This window comes from Peromyscus leucopus, chromosome 10 (genome assembly GCF_004664715.2).
Source record: "Peromyscus leucopus breed LL Stock chromosome 10, UCI_PerLeu_2.1, whole genome shotgun sequence".
NCBI classification, from domain to species: Eukaryota; Metazoa; Chordata; class Mammalia; order Rodentia; family Cricetidae; genus Peromyscus; species Peromyscus leucopus.
In genome coordinates, this window is record NC_051071.1 from 16,145,930 (window position 1) to 16,169,923 (window position 23,994).

Consider the following 23,994-nt stretch of genomic DNA (forward strand, 5'->3'; position numbering starts at 1 on the left):
CAGCACTGGAAAAAAAAAAAAAAAGACAAATTTTCAAATCTAAAATCTAATTGATAAATAATTTGCCTATTGATAAAAATCAGTTGGCAATGCCAAAATTGTTTGTAGTTTTGGATTTAATCTATGGAAGCAACTCAATAAATCTCAGCACACAGGAGTGAGAGAAAGTTGGGTCTGGTTTGAGTTAGCAAATACTGTGACAAAATCATGTTGATGTACCATCTGCCTTAATAAATAAAAGAGTGGGAGAGGAGAGAAGAGACACCCAGAGGTTCCGCTTTCCTAATGTAAATAAACCCCTGTGGCTTACCTGCCAGCTTTGTGTGTTTTCAAAGCTAATTCTTCCTGACTTTTTTTTTTTTAACAATTTGATGAGAAAATTACACCGCTACAGACCGACTAAAAGGGATGTATGATTTGAACCCCTTACATTGTTTTTAAAAATCATGGCTTGTGGTGTAATCCTTTCAAAGAGCTAGCCAGTAGCTACTTTCCTGTGTAGAGAGAGTACTACAGGCAGAGATCCCTTTCACTTAATCCTCAGAAAAGGCATATTTAATTCTTACAACAGAGGGTTTTTAACAAATCGACTCTGGTGCACCCAATAGCAAAGCAAGCTCTAGTTATTTAAGGAGGCAAAAGTGTCTTGCTTTTTGAAGCTTATGAATATTCCACTTGGTGCAGTAACCTGGGTAAAGATTTGGACTGTTTTGTAGCTAAAACACACTAGGTAGTTTAGCAGGCGCCCGAAGAAAGGATTTTCACACTGATTTCTCCTGTTGGCATTTCTTAGGGGTTATATTGCACTAAGACGTATCTGCAATTGTTAATCTAAACTCTCAGCCAATTTGCTTAACTATTGGAAGCTGGCAGGATGTGGAACACGCAATGGCATTGTAGAGAATTTCACTGTGGTCCCAGTCAAGTGTAGAATGCTGCTAGAGCATTGTGCTAATTTTAGCCTACAAAGAGGATGAAGATAAACGCCATATGCTGTCCTGGTGATAATATTCAAGTGCAAAATATTCCATAGAGAGTCTTATTGTCTCAGTTAGGGAAGCTTGGGTAAGAGGTAAGCAAATTTCTGCTCAGTAGGTTTATAAGAAATAATGAAGTAAAACAATTCTCAAATGTAGGTAGATGAAATCTGCTAAATTTATTTTGGTTTTATTGACTTTCATGGGAGTTGACAGAATTAGTTTTGGTTTATATTTGATCCAATTTTATCTATTTTTCACATGTAAATCTTACAAATCAATCTGAATAAATATTGATCTCTTTTAGAGAGGCAAAAACGTAGTTTGGACTGCACAAAACTGCTTAAAAGACAGCATATCTCAAAGGCCAATGAAGGGATAAAGTGATCTGTTCAACTGGTTTAGAATAACACTTTAAAAAGCCCCCTTTAAAAATAAAAAAGTCAAAATCTATTACCTTTCCATATTTGGTAAACTCTGGGTCTACCTTCTCACGGAAGAGTCTTTGACCTCTGTATGTGTCACTGAGACCACGTCACAGTAAAGGCATTGCTAGCTCCCTAAAAACTGGGAAAAATCCAATGTGCCCAGCACATTTGCAGATGAGAAGAGATTGTGTAGACGAATTTTGAGGGTGGGTTGGTTGGCAGCTTTGTGTTAACAACTGGTGAAAAGCTTGACTTCCAAGTGACCTAGGTCAAACAACCCTCCAACTCAAGAGCGCTCCTTTAACACGGAAGACGACCAAAAGAGGGTGTGGTGGTGATGAAGACGGCTAGGACATGCAAGCTGACTTTCTAAAAGTTTTAGCCCACTTGTCTGTGGGTGAGGAACCCCCCCCTGCTGCTGCCTCTGTCTGTTTCCCTCAATGACAGTGGCCATGCACAGGTGCTCCCCCCCCCCAACAATATGACCTGGGGTATGATTCAGAGTTGAATGAATGGGCTGAATGCCACTGATGGAAACATTTGATAGTGTGTAAAATAAAAGCCCTGGCAAGGAGGAGCTGGACAGGCTTCTATTGTTTGTCCCCACACTTTGTTTTTATAGAGGTTCTCACAGGAACAAATAAATTGGAGTAAATAAAAGCAAAATAGCCCTGTTGGTCCTATCGTAGCCTCACACATGCTCGCAAGTCAGCTTCGGCAGGAAACCAGCTGAGGTCTGTTCCCTACCTCTTACGTGGCATCTTTATCTTTCGGGTCATTGTTCGCCGCTGAGTGCTTAGACCTCAACTTCCCAAGTAAAAGCTTCCTGTTGCTTTTAAATATAGTTTTGTTACACCAAGAGAAAAATGCATCAAGTAAGCCAGCCTTTGCAGTGGGGGGCTGTGAGAGAGGAATAGAAAACAGTTCTAGCCCAATGTGGCTATAAAACCTTGCTCAGAAGCAAGGGGCTGCCTCTTCCGGACTCACTCACAGCCTGCTATGGGTACACAGCTGTAGGAACCATCTTGTGCCCTCTCTTGGGGTCAAAGGTGAAGCAGGACAGGGGCACGTCCAGTGCGCCTCGCCTCACATCTCTCTGATGCGGCGTTCATTTCATTTGGGCCTGGTTTGAGGCTGGACTTCCCTGTCCTGTTCAATTCCAAGTCGGAAAAGAACTTCACTACTTTTGCTTACTGTGAGATCCTTTCATGTCACAATGTTTGAAAATAATAGTGTGCACCCCGTGGAAGGTACATCTCAGTCCACCTGGGGTGGGGGTGGGCTTGCTCTGAGGCTTCCTGCAGTTTGGGAGGACAGTGGGGAGGTTTTCTCAGGCTTGGGTGAAAACAACACTGTTTATTTAGGCTGTTTCCACTCTCCTGGTTGTTTGTGCAGACCTTAAAACAAGTGAATCTGTTTTGCATTTTAAAAATTAGTGTATGTTTTCAGAACCAATCTATCAAGTTAGGCCAAGAAATGCCATCAGAATGCATGGTTGAGAGTTATCAAAGTTCTGGCTTTCAAAACTTACCTGACAGCCATTTGAACTGCTGGCTCAATAGTCACAGGATGTTTGGTGCTTAGCATCCCTCCTTGAATCCCAGGATGGGAGCAGTTCATCTGGATGCCCTTCTCCTGTGCATTGCCTCATCTACAAACGGCCACACACAAAGGATTATTAGCACCGCCCGTCCCCCTTTGCAAAGGAATTTCCATACTGCTAGGATGTGGACAGCATTGTGAAAGTAGAACTTATTGTAGGTGTCTGATAGCAAACCTGTCATAAATTGCTAGTTGTACAGTGAAGTAAATTTGAAAGGAAAAAAAAAAATCATTAAAATGCGAAAGAAGTGAGAATTTGTGTGTGTGTGTGTGTGTGTGTGTGTGTGTGTGTGTGAGTGTGTGGGAAGGTCAAGAGGGCAGTGGCTTCAGGGGCACTCTAGTGTGCACATGTGAGTAAGTCTTTGAACAGTCTTCATCCCACAAAATCGGAGGAGACAGCCAGCTTGCCATGCATCCCTAAAACTTTGAATCTGTGTGAACTGGCTTGGCTCTGCCTATGCAGACACAATCTCACATGTTCTGCAGGCATCAGAAAATGGCCTGAAGGTTGTTTGGATCCAGGAGCACGGGGTGCAGACCTCCTTGGTAGGCTTCTAAAGTGGGACTGTGCCTTGATGCTGGGATCAATCAACCCCCAGCGCAGCTCGCTTTCCTGACTTTGATGCCCCCATGTGTGGCCAGTACAGCTTCCGCTTGGTTGCTTGTCTCCATCTTGTCCCTGAAAAGCTGCCTCTCGGACAGGTAAGCTCCTGCATGCAAGTCCTCAGGTGGGGCCATCCAAACATCTCGAGCTCCACTCAGTTTGTTGCTGGAGATGCCTGGAACAGAGCCACAGAGAGCTTCTTGGGGGACTGCAGATCGTGCTGTCCTGTTTTGACATCAAGATGTTGCATGCAGGTGCTAGTGAAGCGTGAGTGACTGGAAGTTTGCCTCTTTGCTTAAATTAGAACTGCATCTTAGTGGTGCTGCTGAATACATTGGGAGTCTGTTACTGCAGCTTTACTCTACCCATTGCCCATACACATAGGTGTTTTCCCATCCCCCCCCCACCCCCACCCTCATACAGAAGAGTCAGAGGAAGCCAACACTCCACCAGTGGACTTTAAACTTCAGGGTCATTTGAGGACCATGCTGGCAAAGGCACATGTAGCAGATGCACACATCAGTATATGACCCATGACATCCAGACTCTAAATTCTATAACCCCAGTGTTCCTGAGAGATCACCCGTTAATACTCCAACGTGGCTGTGATTGGTGGAAACGCTGGTTTATACTTTTCCATCATCTAATCTCCAAGGCCTCAATTGGAGCAGCGTCTAGGATTCCAGCCTCTGCTCTTCTACTGTAGAACTAACTCTTCCAGCCATGGTTTTAACATTTGGACAGGAAAATGTAGTGCAGTTCCATTCTAACACGTCCCCTTCCGGTTTATCATGGGTCTGCTACCTTCTGAGTGTGAGATTTGCATCTTGTTTTCCAGTTATGGGTTAGATCCCAAGTCACCTTTCTGGGCAATTTCCATCTTGTTATTCTTCTTGCGGTGGTTTCCTTGGAAACAATTTCTCTTTCAACTCTATCTTCAGAAAATGATGTTGATTTTTCTCTTACCATCATGCCAATATCAATAATAAAATAAGGCAAGAGGTTATAGTTACTTTTATGTACCCTTTGTGAAGTCATTTAAACGAATACCTTCTGGCCATGTTAATTTCTGCCCATTGCAAATAAACAGGAACAAAATATTTCTGACTGACTCTACCTTTGCTGCACACAACGGTTCTCCTAACTGTAAGCCACACGGCCTGCTATTATCATTCTCTCTAATACAGTTTCTAATACACAAATCAGCTAAAAATACCAGTGTTCTTCATTAAATGTGAAATGATCATCTTGACTTTTTTTTGAGTACCCATACAGTACTAAGTAAGTCACATTTAAGGAGAGAGAGAAAGAGAGAGAGAGAGAGAGAGAGAGAGAGAGAGAGAGAGAGAGAGAGAGAGATTAAACTCTATCTGTATTCGTTTGGAGACAATATGAACAGAAGTTTAGAAGTTCCTGGAAAGCATGTTATTTTCAGCACATGTAGGTGGTGATGGGATAGGATGCTTGGAAATACAGGTTTAACCAGGTGAGTGATGCTAACCTTTCAGTCCTTCATCTGTAGTGAAGTGAAATGGCAGACTGGAAGAGGTGCTCTCAATCAGTCAAGTCAACCCATCAATCCATTGTTCCCCATGTGGAAATGAGGATTTAGCGAAGTCCTAGAACATATGATCCAAGAAATTTTAACACTTTCCTGTAGAGAAAAGAAGTCTTTAAAAGGCTATGACTCTTTTCTGTGGGCCCATCCTCTGTCAACTGCCTTAAAGAATCTTAGGGAGGTATAAATAGATTTGATCTTGGTTTACCATTCTTTCAACCAACACTGGCTGCTCACTGGAGTCAGGCCTTGAGGGACACAGTGAGCAGAGTTGTGTATGAACAGACCACGGGTGGAATGTGATACCAGCGTATGGGAAAATGCAACTATCCTTATCTTGGAGAATACTACGAGTTTACACACAAAAAGGGACATCTTTACAGCATGTCACACACTGCTGAGTGTTCACATCTTTAGTGTTACCAGTTCTCACACTAATATTCTGAAATAGCTAGTCCCTTCTCACTCACCTTCACTCATGGACGAGTGAAGAGTCTCAGCAGAATTGAAATACTTCATAAAGATGATACAGAAAGGAGTGACTGGCACTCGACTTCAGTCTCAGCTGTGACCTGGAATTTAGATTCGAATTCATGTATTTGGGGAAGTGGGGGTGTTGTAAAGATGAGCAACAGGGGCCCAATGTTGTGAAGTCACTATTTGACCATTTGGGAATTTGCCCTTGATTCATTGCCAACTTCTAAAAGGCCCTGCCTGGATTCACTACCCCACATCCCAACAGCCTGCTACTACAGAACACCCACAGTCCCTTTCTAAAAATTGTCTATTATTATTTTTAATAAGGATGACAAGCAGGTATAGAAGAGAGGCTATGAGCATGACCTCTTAAAACAGCTCCATAATTTCTTTTAAAACAGTCTCATTGGGGGCTGGCAAGAGGGGTCAGTGGGTAACGGCACTTGCTGCACAGGTCTGGTGACCTCAGTTGGATCCCCAGAACTCACAAAAAGGCGGACAGGAAGAACCGACTCCACCAGGTCCTCCTCTGACCTCTGCCTGCATGCTGTGGCACGCATGACTGCTCACTCTTGTCATCTGGCACACCCACAATAATTTCAGTTTTAAAAGAAGGACAATCATCTTCCATAACTTGAAAATGTCTATGTTTCTCCAGCTTTCCTTTATCTTCCTACAGTACAACTCCTAAAAAAAATTGGATGTTTTTTAACCAGCTCGTACTTGGGTCTTTCGCCTTTAGAGGAAGGTGTACTCGGCTCTGGGCCAGCCGAGACCCACTACCCACCTTCCCTGTGACTGGCTCAGATCAGGCAGCTCTTCCTGCACTGCCTGGCTCACACAGAGGAGACTTGAAACCAGATGGTTACAGAGATGCTTAACTCACAGAGTGTTTCTTTCTTTCTTTTTTCTTTTCATTTTCTTTCTTTTTTTTTTTTTTTTGTTTGTTTTTCAAGACAGGGTTTCTCTGTGTAGCTTTGCGCCTTTCCTGGAGCTCGCTCTGTAGACCAGGCTGGCCTCGAACTCACAGAGATCCGCCTGCCTCTGCCTCCCGAGTGCTGGGATTAAAGGCGTGCACCACCACCGCCTGGCACTCACGGAGTGTTTCTACTCGCATGCTTCTGAAAGAATGAATTCTTTGGATAAGAGTGAGACACAGAGAAGATGGCTGTATTTCCCACACCCGCTTTTGGTATCCAATATGGAAATAATTCTCTCAGACTACCTAGGTTTGAACAGATTTGGCACAATTAACAAATTTTGAATTCCAGGTGAGAAGGAGGTAGGAGATGGTGAGGATTTGCAGGGACTTAGCAGGACCCCAGCACCGAAGAGCTACTAGGCCCAGAGAAAATGATGGGACAGGGCAGGAACACCCCCATATTAATAGGAATGCAACTTTGGAGTGCTTAACCTGGATATAGAAGTTGGCCTCTGTACAGACAGCTGGGTGGTCCAAGACAGAGTGTCCAAAGGGTTTAGCAAGTTTGGGCCTGGCATTTTGGCATACCCCATCTGTTAGGTGGGGCCAGCAGCAAGGAATTCTAGGCCACAGGCCAACTCAGAAGTCAGACAGGCCTGGGATTGGCATTCTGACGTCTGTTTGTGAGGACATGGCCATTGCTCGTTCTGTCCTGGTAAAGGGGCCGGCGGAGAGGAATGGAGCAGCCTCCTTCCCAGTCGGGGTAGTGCAAGGGTCACAGTTACCACCCAGCAAAGCTGAGGTTTCTGTACCTTCTTGCTCCAGGTGGATTTCAGGTTGCTGTCCTTTGGCCTCACAGCTGAAACCCCTCCGTCAATTTCACATCTTTCAGGCTGTGCGGAACATAGTTTCCATGGGGACCACCACTGCCTCTTGGTATTGGGGGGGGGGCATGGGTCTCTGCTCTCAGCTAATGTTTCAAAAGGTAGCTAGCTTGTTTGTGTTTCTGGACTCCTCTCGCTGGGGGAAGGGAGATGGTTCCTCTTGTGACTCAAAAAGATTGAGAAAAATCTAAAACAAAACAAAAAAAAAACCCCCAAATTCCCTTTGAGCTTCCAGTCCACCCCATTTCCCTCTTCTCAGGCTGAAGAGCCTGCCATGTCCACCCAGTGTGAACCTCCAGTGTCAAAAGTCAGGGGGAAGATGGCTGCTGGCTTTCTCATCAACAGGTGTTCAGATCTCTGATGTGGGGAGATCCTGGAAGATTCTAGAATGAGGCTGGACAGTCAGTCCACAGACACAGTTTTTATTTCATTAGTGGCTTCACCCAGGCCCCCAGAGTAGGAAGGGGGTGTGCTCTAGAGGAGTTTCCTTCCCTGCTTCCACCTTGTGTGTGGAGTTTGGTTTTTGTTTTGTTGTTGTTGTTTAATAGGATTTTTGTCCTTGCTGCCCGGAGGTAGTAAGTTCAGGCAAATTCTTGCAAGGTTTTGCAATGCGGCTTTCCGGAGAACTAAAGCTGGTAGGAGGTTTCCCATTCTTGTGAGCTTTCTAGATCATCAACATTTAGCGGTTGTCCTCTTTGTCCATGTCAAGAGGTTTTCCCAGTGAGCCGTCTTTACTTCCTCTGACTCAGGTGCACTTAACCACCATCCAGTGTCTTCCTTCCCTGCCTAGAAAATCAGATAAGATTCAGGGGAAGTTGCAAAGCAGTGACTGCCTGGAGGGATGGATGGGGGAAGGGCTGCTGACACCCTGGGAGAGCTTCTAGAGGTCAGGGAAAGGCCGGCTTGGACCTTATCTCATCTAAGGAGGCTAAAAGGGAAGGGTGGTTCTGGAGTGATTAGGGGGTTAGGCTGCTGTTCAAATCTCCAAAAGATCTGTATCCCCTTATCAGCGGCAGCCTGGTCCCAGCCCCATCTCTACCAGAATGACAGAGGACAGCTCAGAAAAGTGCACCTTAAGGTATCTGGTTTCTCAGCAGCCAGAGTCGGCAGTAAATGGGTTACTTCTGCCAGCTACTAAAACACTTTGAAAAAGGCGCAATGAATCAAATTTGATTGTGTGTTTGTCTTTCAGTGTTGGTTTGGGGAGACAGGGTTTTCCTAAGTCTCTCATGACTTCAAACTCAAGGGCTTCTCTTGCTGCGACCCAAGCATAGGGATCTATATACAACATGCCCAGCTTGAGGACTTTTTTTCTTTTTCTTCCGAGACAGGGTTTCTCTGCGTAACATTCCTGGCTGTCCTGGAACTCGCTTTTGTAGAGCAGGCAGGCCTCGAACTCATAGAGATTTGCCTGCCTCTGCTTCGTGAGTGCTGGGATTAAAAGCATGCACCATCACTGCCCCAGCTCAAAGATTTTTTTTAAAAAAACATAGGCAAAAAATGAGTGTTTGCTTCTTACCGTGAACAAATGAATTTTAACTTATAAAGTTTTCACAAGGTATTATTTTACCTAAGACCCTTGCCATATCTAGTCACTGTTCTATGACCTTTTGTTAGTATTCTGACCTGCCCCCTTGAAATCCTGCACACTCAGGATACCCTGTGGGTCCCCTGTGCAATATATCATAACAATTTGTTTTTAGCTTGTCTATCAATCTGACTATCCAGACAAAAATCTTACACTTCCTCTACAGGATACACCTTTCTTCTGGAGAACTTTTTACATGACCCCAGGTGTATAAAGTAGATATACTAACCAAACATTTTCTGGTAATAAATCACATCAGAAATTTGTTCTAAAGCAAATTTGCATAGTCATAAGATGGATGAGTCTGGGGACCGGGCTCAGTGGAAGGGTGATTACCCAGAATGCTCTGGCTCTAGGTTCAATTTTCAGTACCACAGATGCATGCACATGACCTAAATGTGCTTAGTTACTTTTACATAAAGAATTAAGTTGTGGCTGAGTATCTGATGCTACAGGGAGCAGAATCTTCAACAATTTTCAAAGCTGATTGATATTTCTTACTTTATAATCACCAATGCTGAGAAGTATATGCAAATATGCAGTATAAAATGGCAGAAGTATGTTTAGGAGCATTTCAGAAATGCCCCTATTGTTAGGAATTCTCTCCTAACCTCACACCATACTTTAGACATCTTTGGTTTTATATTTATGTGTGTGTGTGTGTGTGTGTGTGTGTGTGTGTGTGTATATGCACATACACATACATGCACCATGGCAGTGTATGTAGGTCAAAGGACAACTTTCCGGACTGGGTTCTCTTCTTCCATCGCCGACTTCCAGAGACGGTGCTTACATCATCAGGTTTGACACCGAGTGCACTATCCATTGGGCCATCTGGCAGGTCCTCTTTTTCTTTTTTTAAATGAAAATCAAGTTATCAACCCAAACAGCAATTTTTAAAATGAAACCTAATACAATCCAGAGATAGACTAATCTGATGCATGCTGAGGAGTGGTGGTATGGAAAAAATTGTTTCTATAAGAGCAGAACACTTTTTGTGCATACTAAAAACACTTCAATTTTTAACTGTGATCTTGAGTCTGAATGGAGTGTTTTAGGCCTCATTCTCTGTGAGTTTTCTTTTTACAAAGTGTGCTTGTTCAGTGTTCCAACCAAGGCTGCAGTGAAGTTGCATAGTCCAGCAGAGCTAAGAACTCCCAGAAACATCTGAGATTCATTTCACATTGAGTTTGAATACATTTTTGATGATTTTTGTGTTCAGAGATCTTCCACTCTTAACAAAATTTTGGTTTGTTTTTTACAATCCCTACATTGAGTCACATGATCTCATAGGGTCATGACCCACAATTTAAGAAGCTATGATCCAGATGAAGATTAAAAAGCTATTTTCCTAGCATGTATCTCATTTTTCTGTCTTAAAGACAGAACTTTGTCCCTGCTAGTAAACAACCCCTCTGTCATTAACAACAAGATAATTTATGGATTAACCTGGTTTGTGGGAGAACTCAAAGCCTGTGCTGTGGTCCCTTTTATATGTGGTTTTACTTTCCAAAGTTTCAGTTATCCATACTACAAAATAAAAAAAACAAAAACAAAACAAAACCATTAAGTGGAAAGTTGCAGAAATAAACAGTTCATAATTCTTAAGTGAATTTTATTGCAATCTACTGTTTATAGTTGTTTAAGTTCATGATTAGTCGTCGTTATTTTCTTCTGGTGCCTACTTTACAAGTTGAGTTTTAGTATAAGGATGTATGTATAGGAGAAAACATGGCATGCAGAGGGGTCAGTCGTTCCTGGGCTTCCGGCAGCTACTGGGATACTAACGGAGCCTGTGTGGGTTAGGGAATACTGGACTAGTAAAAACTTCTCATCCTCACAGGCTCCAGCAGCTGTCTGCTTTCCTCATGGGCTGTTTAGGCAGCTTGGCTACTTTTCTCTGAAGCACACTTACTTACAAAACTCACTTCAAGGTTCCTTGCGAAAAGGGGCATCAGGGCAGGAAAAGAAAAAAAGAAAAAGGAAAAGAAGCATGCAATGATAAGAGGGTGGTGTCGATATTGGAGAGAGATTTGGCACCTAGGAATGTAAATGGACGGAAAGAGCCGGGAAAAGTAGCAGAGACGGCGTTCACATTCTAGAAGGATTTAGATCGGTGGTAGCCTCTGCTAGAAGAAAGTCCCCAATGAAAAAATGCAGAAACGCCCACTCACTGAGCTGCATCACCACTGCCCCGTGAGGTGGTGAACATTCTCTGAGAATCCCCCCAGCCCCCCATATGCCTAGCAAAGTCTAAGATGCAAATACAACTGCCAGGTTCACTGTTTGCAGAGGCACAGAAGAGAGGCTTGGGACTGGGAGAGGCGAAGAGCTCAGCACAGGTGCTAAGTGGGGATGATGGAGTCTATCTGAACCCTCACCATCTGACTCTGATATCTGCCAAGTAGGAGTGAGATAAGGTACAAGGTGAGGAGACTCTAAGTCCCCTAACAGCGAGAGGTGAGATGATTCTGCTCTTTTGCCACAAGTCAGTCAGTCAGATGCACTGACTCAGAATGAAGCCCGGCAGGTGAGGAATGTTCTTCCTTGCACAAAGCGGCCAGATCCAGTTCCCCTGTTTCTCTTGAGGGAGGTATGTGTCACCCAACACATTTCTGGCTGTATTTGTCCAGAGGGAAGGATCCTTTGTAATCTCATCGGGAGATTGACACCCTTGGACAGGCAGTAGGGCGGCTACGGGCCCCAGGGTAACATAAGGAATGCACTGCATCTGTGTGGCTAGCTAACAAGATCGCAGACACCTATGTGCACCAGAAAGCGGGAGTGGCTGGTTTTATCGAGAAGGCTCATTTTACCCTTCCTCTGTCCACCGAAGTAAAGTTGCCAGCATGCACAGTGTGCACAGTGTGCTTATTTTGAAAGGCGAGCACTTGTCCCTAATTAACTGAGTCACTAGTATGAGTGGCTCTACAAGTCCACAAAAGAACTAGAGCCTCCTTAATCAAAAGGAAACAAGCTTAGGTACAATAATAGATGCATGCTGGGAATTCTCTGCTTTTGAAAACTGTTGGACCTTTTAGGTGGTGGCTTCACAATAAGAGAGTCCTAAGGTTTTTTTTTTTTAAACTTTTCACTTAATCTCCTTTTCAGCCATTTCTTCTTCCTCACTTATATTTAACACACTTACTATCTCCTAATTCTTCTTCAAACACCTGCGGCTCCCTGTTTCAGAGCTTTGCCCGAGCTTACTTGGTAAAACAATCTAATTGGATAGAGTGACATCTCTTTTCTCCCTATCCATCCTGGGCATTTCCTCTTTCCCAGTTTTTTGCCCTGGGATCCTTTTCCTTGTGGAGTCCTGTGCTCTCATTTTCTGGGCTCCATCTTCAGATGGCTCTGTCCCTGCGACCCCCCATGCGGACATCTTCCCTCAGATCTCCTGACCACTAAGAACAGAATGAAAAGGCATCAGGGAAGAAGAGGAAAGCACCCAGGAGTGCCTTGAGAGCTGATGTCCAGGAAGCTAGAGATTCGCAGTGTGAGGTTGCAACACATTAGGCAGCATGCGTTGTAGGGAGGAGAGGGCACATACAAAAGCCATGACATCCTGGTTTCTCCGTGTCACTCCAGAATGATGTGGTCTGCCCGAACAGAAATCTCCTTTTTAAAATGTTACAACTTCTAGAGATGTTTTCGGTGAAGATATTTTAAGGCTGTAATACTTTCTGTCGTACATGACTATAACAAATATTTTAATATGATTTGAAGTCAGTAGACACATGAGTTATGGTTCTGTGGTGTGTGTTTCTGTTTATGAAGGCCCTGAAGCAAAGCATGGAGAGGGCTGTTTTTTACTATGCTGACATTCCTTGGTGTAACTGCTTCTTGAGTTCTTATTTATTTATTTATTTATTTGTTTATTTATTTATTTATTTAGTCTCTTTATCATGCTGTAGTTTTACAAAGCTTTCAGCCTGCAAACTGCGAGGCAGGAAGTCAGAGGAGAAAGCATTGAAGAACCCTCTCTATGGTAGGCATAGCTCCTCTGGTCCTGAGCTTTGCCACGTGTTTGGTTCTAACTTAGTGTTACACAGACTGAATTACTGACGTAAAAATCACTGGTGGTGAGCTCTTCCTGGACCCTACAATGTTGGTTTCCAACTTTTCAAGAGTATTTTATATACCATAGATAAAGAAGTTCTATCTCTAAGAGATATGCACACACACACACACACACACACACACACATAAATGCACACATTCCTGATAACTACTAAATATGTGTGTATACGTACACACGTGTGCCCATTGCTTGCCTGACTATAAGATTTCAAGTTTGATAATATTTTCCCCTTTAAAATTGTCATGGCTGCCTAGAGCCTTCTACACCTTCATTAGCACATAATTTACACACTTGGGGAAACCATTCCAAGAATGGTGTGCCTTACTAAGTTATCTTTACACAGCCGAGGCCTTGGTTCTCAGTGCGCTCCCTGAGTGGCTGATCCAGAACATGTTTCAGATGGCTTTTCTTTCACATATGTGTGTTCAGTTGGGGGTCTTTCCACTTCGTTCTAGGGTTAGAGTCAATATAAAAATTTCAGTAATATTTTGTAGTGTGCTCACATCTGCAACTGTCTAAAATTCTATTAAGAAGTTCTACAGTTTTTGCAAGGATTCTCCATGGTGTTTAGTTGTTGGAAAATGCTGAACAGATAAAAAAATGAGTAAAATCTATTTTTTCTTTATATTCATCATTACTATTTGTCCTGTGTATAGGCAACTAATTTGCTGCTGTTCCCTAAGGGAGAGTAAAGTCAAGAAGACATACTAGATTTCCAAAAAAATAATATTCTTATCTCAAAAGAACCAATTATAGTGGTTCAAGTGGGTGGGGGAAGCATTGAAAATGTACTTGATATCTGAGTTTCTGTTGCATCTGCCCATAGTGCTTTATTTCAGTGAACACCAACACATATACATGTACTATACTGTGACTCAATCTTGAGTACATGGTAAGTACAGATTGGAGCAACTTCAGTGGACAGTTTTATATCCTATGACTGTAGAGAGTCTGCAGTCTTCATTTAATCCTGCCAGACACACTTGGAGATTTAGGAATGTTGTTTTTTTTTTGTTTTTTTGTTTTTTTTTTTTTTGGTGTCTGTGTATTTCACAAAAATTCATAAACATTTCCATTTGGGATCTTAGCTATTTGGTTGGTTTCTTTCCACATTTCTCACCCCATTACATTTTATACATTATTTGTGTTGACAGTGGAGACTCATGAAGTGATAGATGCTTAATTGAATGTGTTATTTATGCCAAAGAAATAATTCCAAATTTATTTCAACATGCTGGCAATCCCCAACATACAAACACCCAAATTATGACTGACCTATATATACCCACGGATGTTCTCTGACTCATATTTCACTGTATTACATCCACAGGATCATTCACAGTGATGACAATGTCTATAAAAAAAACTTGGCATGTTCAGAAATACAGCTCCCTAAATATGGTCAGGGATTAAGGGGAGAGGGCAGTAAATTGGGGGTTTGTATACGAGGTGGTGGTGATGAGATCTGATGGTCAGTTTTGAAATGCACTGGGCTCCTGTAAGAACTGTTTAGATTGATTCTAAAAAGCAATCTTTTCCAATGCAAGCTATGGGTTTTAAAACACTTCCTTACTTTATTTTTTAATATGTAATTAATTTTTATTTTATGTGCCTTGGTGTTTTGCATGTATGTCTGTGTGAGGATGTTAGAAGCCTGGAACTGGAGTTACAGACAGGTTTGAGCTGCCATGTGGGTGCTGGGAATTGAATCCAGGTTCTCTGAAAGAGCAGCCAGTGCTCTTAACCACTCAGCCATCTCTCCGGACCCCCTTCCTTACTTTGACTGAAATTCTATCATTTAAGGAGTCAGGCTGAGACATCTTCCTTTATTTATTTTTGGCTTTTGAGAGATCTCACGTAGCCCAGGCCACCCTAGACCTCAATATGTAGTTGAGGATGGACCTTGAACTTCTGATCCTTTGCCTCCACCTTTCAAGTGCCGGGATTACTGGCCGGTCCCACTGTCCCCAGCAGGAATCTTATTTAAAAGCCATAATACTTGCGGAACTTGAGAACCCACGGTGTGAGTGATTGCTTTTACATCCGACTGGAACCTCCCCAGGTGGTCTACTGACAATCTGGCTTGGCTCCACAAGGATGCAAGGGTGAGTGTTTGGGCCAGTGGGAGAAGATGAAGGCAAATTCAGAGCAGACCAGATGTAAGCAGAAGGAGCAGAGCCTCCTTCAGGTGCTGGGGCATTTAGGAGTCCAGGGAAGGGGTGCCAGACACTGAGAGACACAGAAAAGGAGACGCCAAGGGCAGTTGCATTGTCCAGCTCTTCCCAGTTTGCAGAAATGAGAAAGGAAACGGACTTCCTCCTCAGGCTGGCACTTGACTTCCTGTGCCCAGGACCCCCAGGCTGCTGGGCGTTTGCTTGACTTAATGCATTGCTTTGCCTTTGCTGAGCTGACCTTGGATCCTAACAACAGTCTTAACTTCCACCTCTGTGGAAACACGTTCTGAATATCCAAGAGGCCTAGTTACCGATTCCTGTCAGCATGCCAGGTGTCTAAGTAGGGTTCTGTATGAAGGGCCTTGCTGCTTTCCCAGCCCTTATTCCCCTTTTTAAGGCTTCACTACTTCATTTCCTTCGTGTGTGTGGATCTGTACTCACACATGCCACAGCATGCACGTGGCGCTCAGAGGCCAACCTGTAGGAGTCAGCGCTGTTGACGGTGGGATTGTTAGACTTGGCAGCTGCTGCGTTTACTCCTTGAACCATCTCCCCGACCCCACCCTGCATTCTTCAACCCTAGTTTGGGAGGGGAGAAGAGGTGAGATTCACTAGAAAGGGACACAGTGGAGTGGAGCTTTAGTTGATGAAATGTGTGTGGTATTCTGGTACCTGATGGAGAAGGCCCTGACAACTCCACAGACTTCCCCTGGAAGGCCAGAATTCCCAGAACCCTAGGGACCCACAAGGCTATCACTCTTGTTCCTCCAACCGGTTCCGCTACCCCCAGTGAGTTCCGTGACTGGGTGGCGCTGCCTGAGGCCTGTGGGCCCGCTCTTCCTGTCCCATACTGGGAATGGGGTCTTCGGCCCTCTGTCCTCCCTCGCCTCTCTCTGCTGTTCCGGATTCCTGTTGACGTTCTCTCTAGTCTAGGTCGTGCACTCCCGGGTTTTTATTGCTGTCTGAGGAAGCACATGAGTGTGCGACTGTACATTTATCACCGTGATTACGTTGTTTAGCTTCTGCGTCCTCCGATGGGAAACCCGGGCTGATGCCCTTCACGGTGTGTGTCTCATTCACGTTCTAACCCATGCCGGTCTTTGCTTAGCTTCCAAGACAGGGTGAGCTCGGGTTGGTTGGGAGCGGTGCGACCGCAGATGTGCCCTCTGCCATTCGTGCTCAGCACAGGCAGGGTCCTTGGGCCGTAGTGGGAGTGCGGTGTCCTTCTGTTAACCGCAGGGACGGCATGGAGAGCTGCAGCGAAGGATGGGTTTCTATGGGGGAGGGGGTCACTTTGAAATGAGAGAGTGAGGTGTTTTCTGCAAGTGCTGAGACATCATCCTCTGCTTCGGCAGTATCATGAGTCTGGTAAAGGGAGGAAGAAAACGGAACGCTGTCCACAGGCGTTAACCCATTCTTGCCATCATTTAAGATATGTAAGTTCACCCACAGAGCCGAAATCTCATGACCAATTTCAGTAGAACCCAACTTTGGTAAACTTTAGAGCTGTTTCTGAGCGCCAGGAATACGTGTGTTTCGAGGTGATTTAGACTTTGTTTCTTTATTGTAGCTTTGAGGTAGGGTCTCACGGTGTAACCCCAGCTGGTCTTGGATCATGGTCCTCCTCTCTCCATTTTCAGGTGTGGTAAATCCAGTGTGTGCCAGGGGCCCCGGCCGTAGATCTGACTCTCATTCTTAGCGCCTCCTGTCCTATATGTGCCGTTGGCGTGTCTGTATCACACACCGTTTGTGAAGAACATGCTAGAAACTGGCTCAGGGGTAGCAGGAGTCCATAACTAACTCCTTATCGTATTTTTCACGTGAATCCTCTCGAACTTTGAAGGAAAGTTGTGGTTGGCAGACCGTGCTTTGTTTCCTTGCCTCCCACTGGTCAATTGGGAATTACTGTGAACTAAGAACAAGGCGACATGAATCACGTGAGTTTGAGCAGAATTATAGAAGGGAAGACAAGAAATTAACAGAATCAGCCGGGCGGTGGTGGCGCACGCCTTTAATCCCAGCACTTGGGAGGCAGAGCCAGGCGGATCTCTGTGAGTTCAAGGCCAGCCTGGACTACCAAGTGAGCTCCAGGAAAGGCGCAAAGCTACGCAGAGAAACCCTGTCTCGAAAAAAAAAAAAAAAAAAAAAAAAAAAAAAGAAATTAACAGAATCCTAATGAATATAAAACACACAAGTTAATCATTGGTTTTGATCATCATCTGTTTCTAATATTAGACGCTGATTAGAAGACACCTGAAGTATACTTTGTTCCTATTTAAAACATAAGCTTGGCATGGTAATACAGAATTTTAATCTCAGTTCTCAGAAGGCAGAGGCAGGAAGATCTCTGTAAGTTTGAGGCCAGCGTGATCTAAATAGCAAGTTCCAGAACAGCCAGGGCTACATAAACTTTATTTCAAAACAAAACCCTACAACAGCAGAAGTACTAAGACTTCAGCCGTGGGATATGCTTTTATACATCTGCCGAAACTTCTTCCGCTGTCACCCAAGATTGAACCTTTGCCCGCCTGTCTCTACCACAGGCACTGAGGCCTCAGACAACCTACTGCTGAAATAGTGCTGAGGCAGGTGTGTGGAATGCTGGGGGAATAGCGGTGCCATTTCTTGGAAAAGCTAGGAAAAATCTAAAGTTCCAAGAATTTTAGATTTCTAACAGTTGCTTAAAATGGAAGTTTAAGACCAGGACCAAATTGTCTGCTAAAACCAATTGAATATCTTTGCTACAGAAAAACTAGAAAATAAATAGAGACTATTCATATTTCAATAGGAAAATGAAGAGGAAGCAAATAGCCCTTGCTTTATCTTTTAATGTTGAACTCAGGAAAACTGTACCAACCACAAAGTCCTTTAGTTAGGTAAGACATTTTAAGTGACAATTACAGGAAGCACTGGCCTGTTTCTGAAGGGCTGTGGCAAGTATTCGCAAGCATTCTGACACTGTGACTGTGCGGCTGGTCTTTGCCCAAGAGGAGCTTTAGAGTCTGAGAACACTTTGTAATCCTGGAGAATGCATATCTCTTATGCCTTCTCCATTATCAAATTTCACGAGTGAGGATTTTCCAAGACTTTTACTCATGTATGTCTTGAAAAGAAATGTAACAGGTGGAAATCAAAGTCATGCTTTCTCTGCACAGTGGAAAAAAACATTTTCAACACTCATCAAAGCACACTGCTCCCTTTACACTGTGATGACGCCGGGTTCAGAAACAAACCCAAGGATGACTTGGCCCCTGCTGCAATGAGGTCAGGAAACCATGTCTAAAAGTTAGTGGTCTTAGGGAAGTATGATGTATTGGGTGGTTGGCGGGGAGTGGTGGATATGTAACGAAAAATAAAAACAGCCAGAGTCCAGGAAATGCTTCGTGTAGGAGATAGCGGTAGAACGTGGCCTTAAAGGTCACCAAGAAGGTTGTCACAGTGCTGGAGGAAGGAAGAGAAGCCTGCTTCAGTGAAAGAACAAGCCCAAGAATCATGAAGAGCTGAGAGCCGCAGAGTGCGGGGGCGAGGTGGGGAGAGAGAGAGAGAGAGAGAGAGAGAGAGAGAGAGAGAGAGAGAGAGAGAGAGAGAGACTGAGAGAGAGCTTCCCACAGGCTCAGGACCAGGTTGTCGGTGCCTGAGCATACCGAGTCTGGGCAAAGTCTTTGCTGAAAGCACACTTGGGAAAGAGGCTGTGAAAGTCCCTCCATGCCAGGCTAAAAGCTATGGCCTCCATCCTAAGGGCAAAGGGTACCATGGACAGTCTGTGAGTGCCAGGGGTAATGATCAGATGTGTAATTCAGAAAAATGATTCTGGCAGCTCTTGTGCATTTGAAATGAAGACAAATAAGTACAACTCCTGAAGATCTCTGAAGCATTCTAGCTCATTTCTGAGGAAGAAGTGTTCATAAATGTTGCCATTTTTCCTCTTAACATAACACAGAGGCGTTATTCTACCTGACTTTTGGGAAACTGGGTATCCCAGGATCCAGAGAAGTGGATTTGGGGGTGAGGTTTTTCATTTTCTGACACTCCTGGGCACCAGGCACACTCGACCACTGAAAAGAAACCTACCCTTTCCATATTGATGAGGCATTTGCACCCGTGTCTAGGGAGGCTGGAGTCATCCTGATGAGGGGCACCTTCTTTTTCCCTCTGTAGATTTACTGTGGAAGATCCAAGAGAAAAGGGAAGCCCTTAATGTCCTGCTCTGTCTGTCCACAGTCACAACATATCACAATGATCCCCTCTGCAGGAAGATTGAGTCATCTTCAGTTGGTTTTGAAGTGAGACCATTTTTCTGGACAAAACAGAATTTCCCCAAAGTTGAAAGCTACAATTACCAATGACATTGGTTATTGAACCTAGGTACCTCTCTGAGGACAAGGCAGTGTTATTCCTAAACACCACAAGAGAAGAAAGGTAAAGGAATAGGCTATGACCCCAAACTATGGGGTCTCCACACAAAATTGTAAATGAAAATGTTCTCGAATCTATGATTGTCTGGCAACTTCCAGCAAAACAAGGGGGTCCCAACCTCTCACTTGCATGTGCCCCACAGTTGAAAGTTCACTTCTGTCTTTAGGACTTTTGCCTCTGTCACACTTGATTTTTACCTGACAGTCCACTGACATGTGGAGTTCCCATCAGTTGGGGTCTAAATCTTAGGCTCTTTTTGGAGTTTTGTTTTTGCTTCCCTTCTAGTAGGTTTTGGGGAATGGTAGTCCTAGGAGGAAAAGGGGAAAATAGTTAAAAAAGAAAAGAAAGGGGGAGCAGAGCTTGGACCTGTCTGTAGAGGAATTCCCTGCTGACCTGGCCACTGTGACCTATTGAATAGTCTGAGTACAATAAATGCTGCTTTATCCTGCCTTGAAAGGCAGGAGATAGCAGAGTCTAAATGCCTAGGCATGCTTAAATAGGAGACTTGGGATGTTTGAGTTCAGTGGGTTTGAAATCTGAGCTCTCTGGCAGCCTGGGAATTGCCACAGGTCACCTGCCTTGCTCCACAGGGATAGGCCCAGGTCTCCCCAGAGACTGTCCACAGGAGAATTGTAGTACAAATTCCTTTCGTTGTTGGTTGGCCTCTTTCGCTAGACCATGGCCTATAAAATTTTGTAAAAACAATCCTTAAATATTATTTGAAAGGGCAAATGGCCCACGCTGAAAGGTTTGACAGTTTGACATATAGTGCGTGGTTTTGATAGCTTGGAAACTGCAAAGTGTGGCCAAGAGTCTCTCCCTGCTTGTTAGAAGCCTGGTGTTGGTAGACTAGTATCTTTTTTGCTGTGCAGAGTTCTTTTGCTTCTTGCAGTCTGACAGGCAATGAGTCTGCTTCAGTGATCTTCAATCCTTTTAGATTAATCTGTGAGAGAGCAGAAAAGCTAGCACCTTCGAATGCGGCGTCCAAAAGCACAGAGCCAGGTACCGCCAATTAATCAGAGCAAGGCGGAATCCTCTGGAGTCTTCTGTTAGCATCAGAGCCTATGCCCAGAGAGTCACGTAGGTGAGGGAGAGAAAGGAATGTGAGTGGCCTGGCCCACTCTTATCAGAACCTGGGAAGTTGCAGGAGTGGGTTTCTACATTAGAATATTGCATACGGGCAGCAGTGTGCACACGCAGGCAGCCGTTGCTGCCTCTGCATAGCCAAAGGCCATTTTCAGGAGCCTCTGGCCCCTCAGTCACTGGCCTGCTAGTTAATTGCCACACGGACTTCATGACACATGGGCAGATAATATGACATTTTCGGTTTCTGTCACTAGCAAACGCCACAGCGTTGCTTGCACTAGTTGCTAAGAAGCTGTCAGAAACCATTAGCAGTCGGCTAAAGTCGCCCTGTGGCATTTCCTCATAGCATCAGCAAAACGGGCATAAATCACCCACTGGAGCCCACTGCTGCCCTAATGAGGCCGTAAGCTTGTTTATGGAGTAGCATCATTTTTATGATTATTTCCACCTTTTCAGTTTGCCTTCATTTGGCGGCAGGAGAAGTCAGCACCGGGAACGGAGTCGCGGCTGACATTTTACAAATGGGCTGCAGAGCCGCTGCCCTGCTGCCGTGTGGTCAGGGCCCCGGTGCTCCAAGTTCGGGTAGTGATCTTAAAAATTAAAAAAAAAGGAAATAAATCCTCCCGAGACCGCATCGAGGTGACTGTATCAAATTGCGGAGTGAATTGAAATGCTAAAGGTACAATTGACCATTTAGACTTCTCCTCTGAGGTCGAGACGCTGGGAGATCAATTTTCAATTCTAGAAAGTGGAAGAGGTTAAACAATTTATTAAAATCTATGAAAGTGTTTGCTTTTAGAATACTCTGTTTTATTATGCTCTTCTCGGCCCCCATCTTCTCCATTTCCCTAACCGTGTTGGGAAGGAGCAAGGTTTATTGTTTTAGGCTTTCTGAACATGCACCAGTATTTACACTGGATTGAAAGCATTTGCTTCCAATGAAAATCTTGTCTTAGATTACAGCCCAGCAGTGTAATTTCCCTCCCAGATGGGAGTAAAGTAGCTGTATTTGCCTAAAAACAGTAGGAAGAACAAACTGTGCATTAAGCCGGGGCTGTTTTTGGCTTGAGCTAATGATGTAACAGAAACCTTTTATTCAGGAGAGGTCACTGCCAGGGACTGAAGGGGTGATCTGGCTCCCGCCTGAAAGGCTTCTCCATTGTATCTACATAAGTCTTCACTTAAAAAATTCTGTTCCTAATGCTTCTGCTTTCATACAGCAGAAATAAACAGGAAAGGTTCTGGGGAGTGTTACCCGTGGAATGCAGAAAGCCTCCCTCTCCTAATGGAGTATATAATTCAGGTGCCCTCAAGGCACGCTTTCAGGAATTCTTTTGCCCGAGGTAATGGGAAACTAAGGCTGCTTGAAGGCCTTGATTATCTATTAATGCACAAAGCTGGAAAAAAGTCATCTCCACTGGATTATGGTAGATATTTCCATAAATTATCAATGAATTCTCTCTTAGGCGGGCACTAGGCATTGCTTGCTAAATTAATCTGAAGGGGTTTGAGGTGGATAAAAAGGCTATTTTTGTGAAGGTGGAAACCTATCATGGAGAGGTGGGGAAAACAGTATTGTTAGGTTAGAAGCTTTTCATTTTTAATCACTGATCGGGTCATATGTTTCTTTTCCTTGGCCACCCTCTGCATATCACAAGTGGATTAGCTATTGCAAATTTAAATGGCGTGGAGTTGTTTTCTTTTCTCATGTTTCTTTAATGAATTGTTATTTTATGTGGTGAATTGCTTCTCTGTAGAAGAGCTTCTTTAAATACTGGACTTTCAAAGAATTTATTAGGCAAACCCAAGGGGATTTCTCATAAAGCACTTGGCTATGCAAATAAAGAGCAGGCAGCATCAACTTAGGTGTGTGGGTGTCATCTGGTTCACTGGGGCCCCCAACATCAGTGTATCCAGCCATGTGACCTTGAAACACAGGACCTTCTTCTTTAGTTGGCTGATGGCTTTGGAGCTGGGGAGACTTTGTGATCTTTTCTAGGGAGAACCCATTCTATGAGGCTGGACAACTCTCACAACTTTATAGATGTTTAATGCACTAAAATTGAGAATTTTTATAAAAGCTCTGCCAAAGCGCATGGTGTGGCGTAGCTCTACTGCAAGTCAAAATGTTGGACTCCATCTGCTCCACACAGGATGGAGTTTATCTCAGGACACATCAAGGCAACTGAGAAATGCTAGGGGGGAGGGTCGCTTTTCATGTTACAGGGGTGAGGAGTGGGTTTCCTGAGAGAACAGTTAAGAAAACTGAAGACTTCCTTGCAATGTAATTACAATAGGTGATTAGAATAAGCAAAATCAAAACAGAGATTTCGGGTTGCGCTGAGGACCTAGCGTAGAAACATGCCACGGAGGTGGTGAAGTCAGGAAAGAAACTCTGATGAGTTCCAACAGGTGGTTATCAGGCAAATTGTATTACCAAAGCGTCAAGCTCTTTGGACCACAGGTTCCCAGCGACTTATTTAATGGGATGAGTGTGCCCTGGGGTGTAGTCATTACTGCATTTCTAAGCCTAGCCACTGAAGTTCTTCATTCTGGGCCTAGATCAGTCTGTCCATTTCTAGAAACTTATTTCTAAATTCACAGACAGGCCAGAGGGCCTCAGGTAGTTCCCTGGTGAGAAGATGATGTGTCAGAGGCACAGCCACTCATCAATGTAGTGGGTTTAGTCCAGTGTTGTTTGTCCTTCGACTTTCCTGCAAGGATCAGAAATAGGTATTTCTAATTTAGATCTTGTGACTTACTTTTGTTCCTGTGATTATATGAGTAACACTCTTTTTCTCATGTTGTCAAGTATGGGATTATTAAAGGAAAGCTGTATTGTCATTTTATTGAGTCACAGAGCTGAAATATTTTCTAAAATAAACAATTCAAGTGTTTATAACAAAACCAACAGAAAAATGGGATCCATTAGAAATATGTTACCAGGTGACATCTCAGTGTGCAATACTTTAAGAAGATATTTTAGAAACTGCCCAGATTATTAGTGCAATATAATTCCAGCACTACTTTTATTTTATTTCAATAGTAATTATTTTTGAATTAAAAAGTATGTCAGGGGTTTTCCCCGTACCAAACTTGATGCTGCACTAAGAACAATTTTATATCTCTCCTTTGAAGCATTCTATGGCAAATTGCTTATGTGATGGATTGCCTGCCTTTCTCCACCCTTCTCC

At 43.9% G+C, this 23,994-nt stretch overlaps 1 protein-coding gene across 2 annotated transcripts in view; it reads left to right on the forward strand.

Moving 5' to 3' along the window:
• Meis1 (Meis homeobox 1) overlaps positions 1-23,994 on the forward strand; it is a 141,363-nt gene that overhangs the window by 55,742 nt on the left and 61,627 nt on the right. The window lies entirely within an intron of this gene.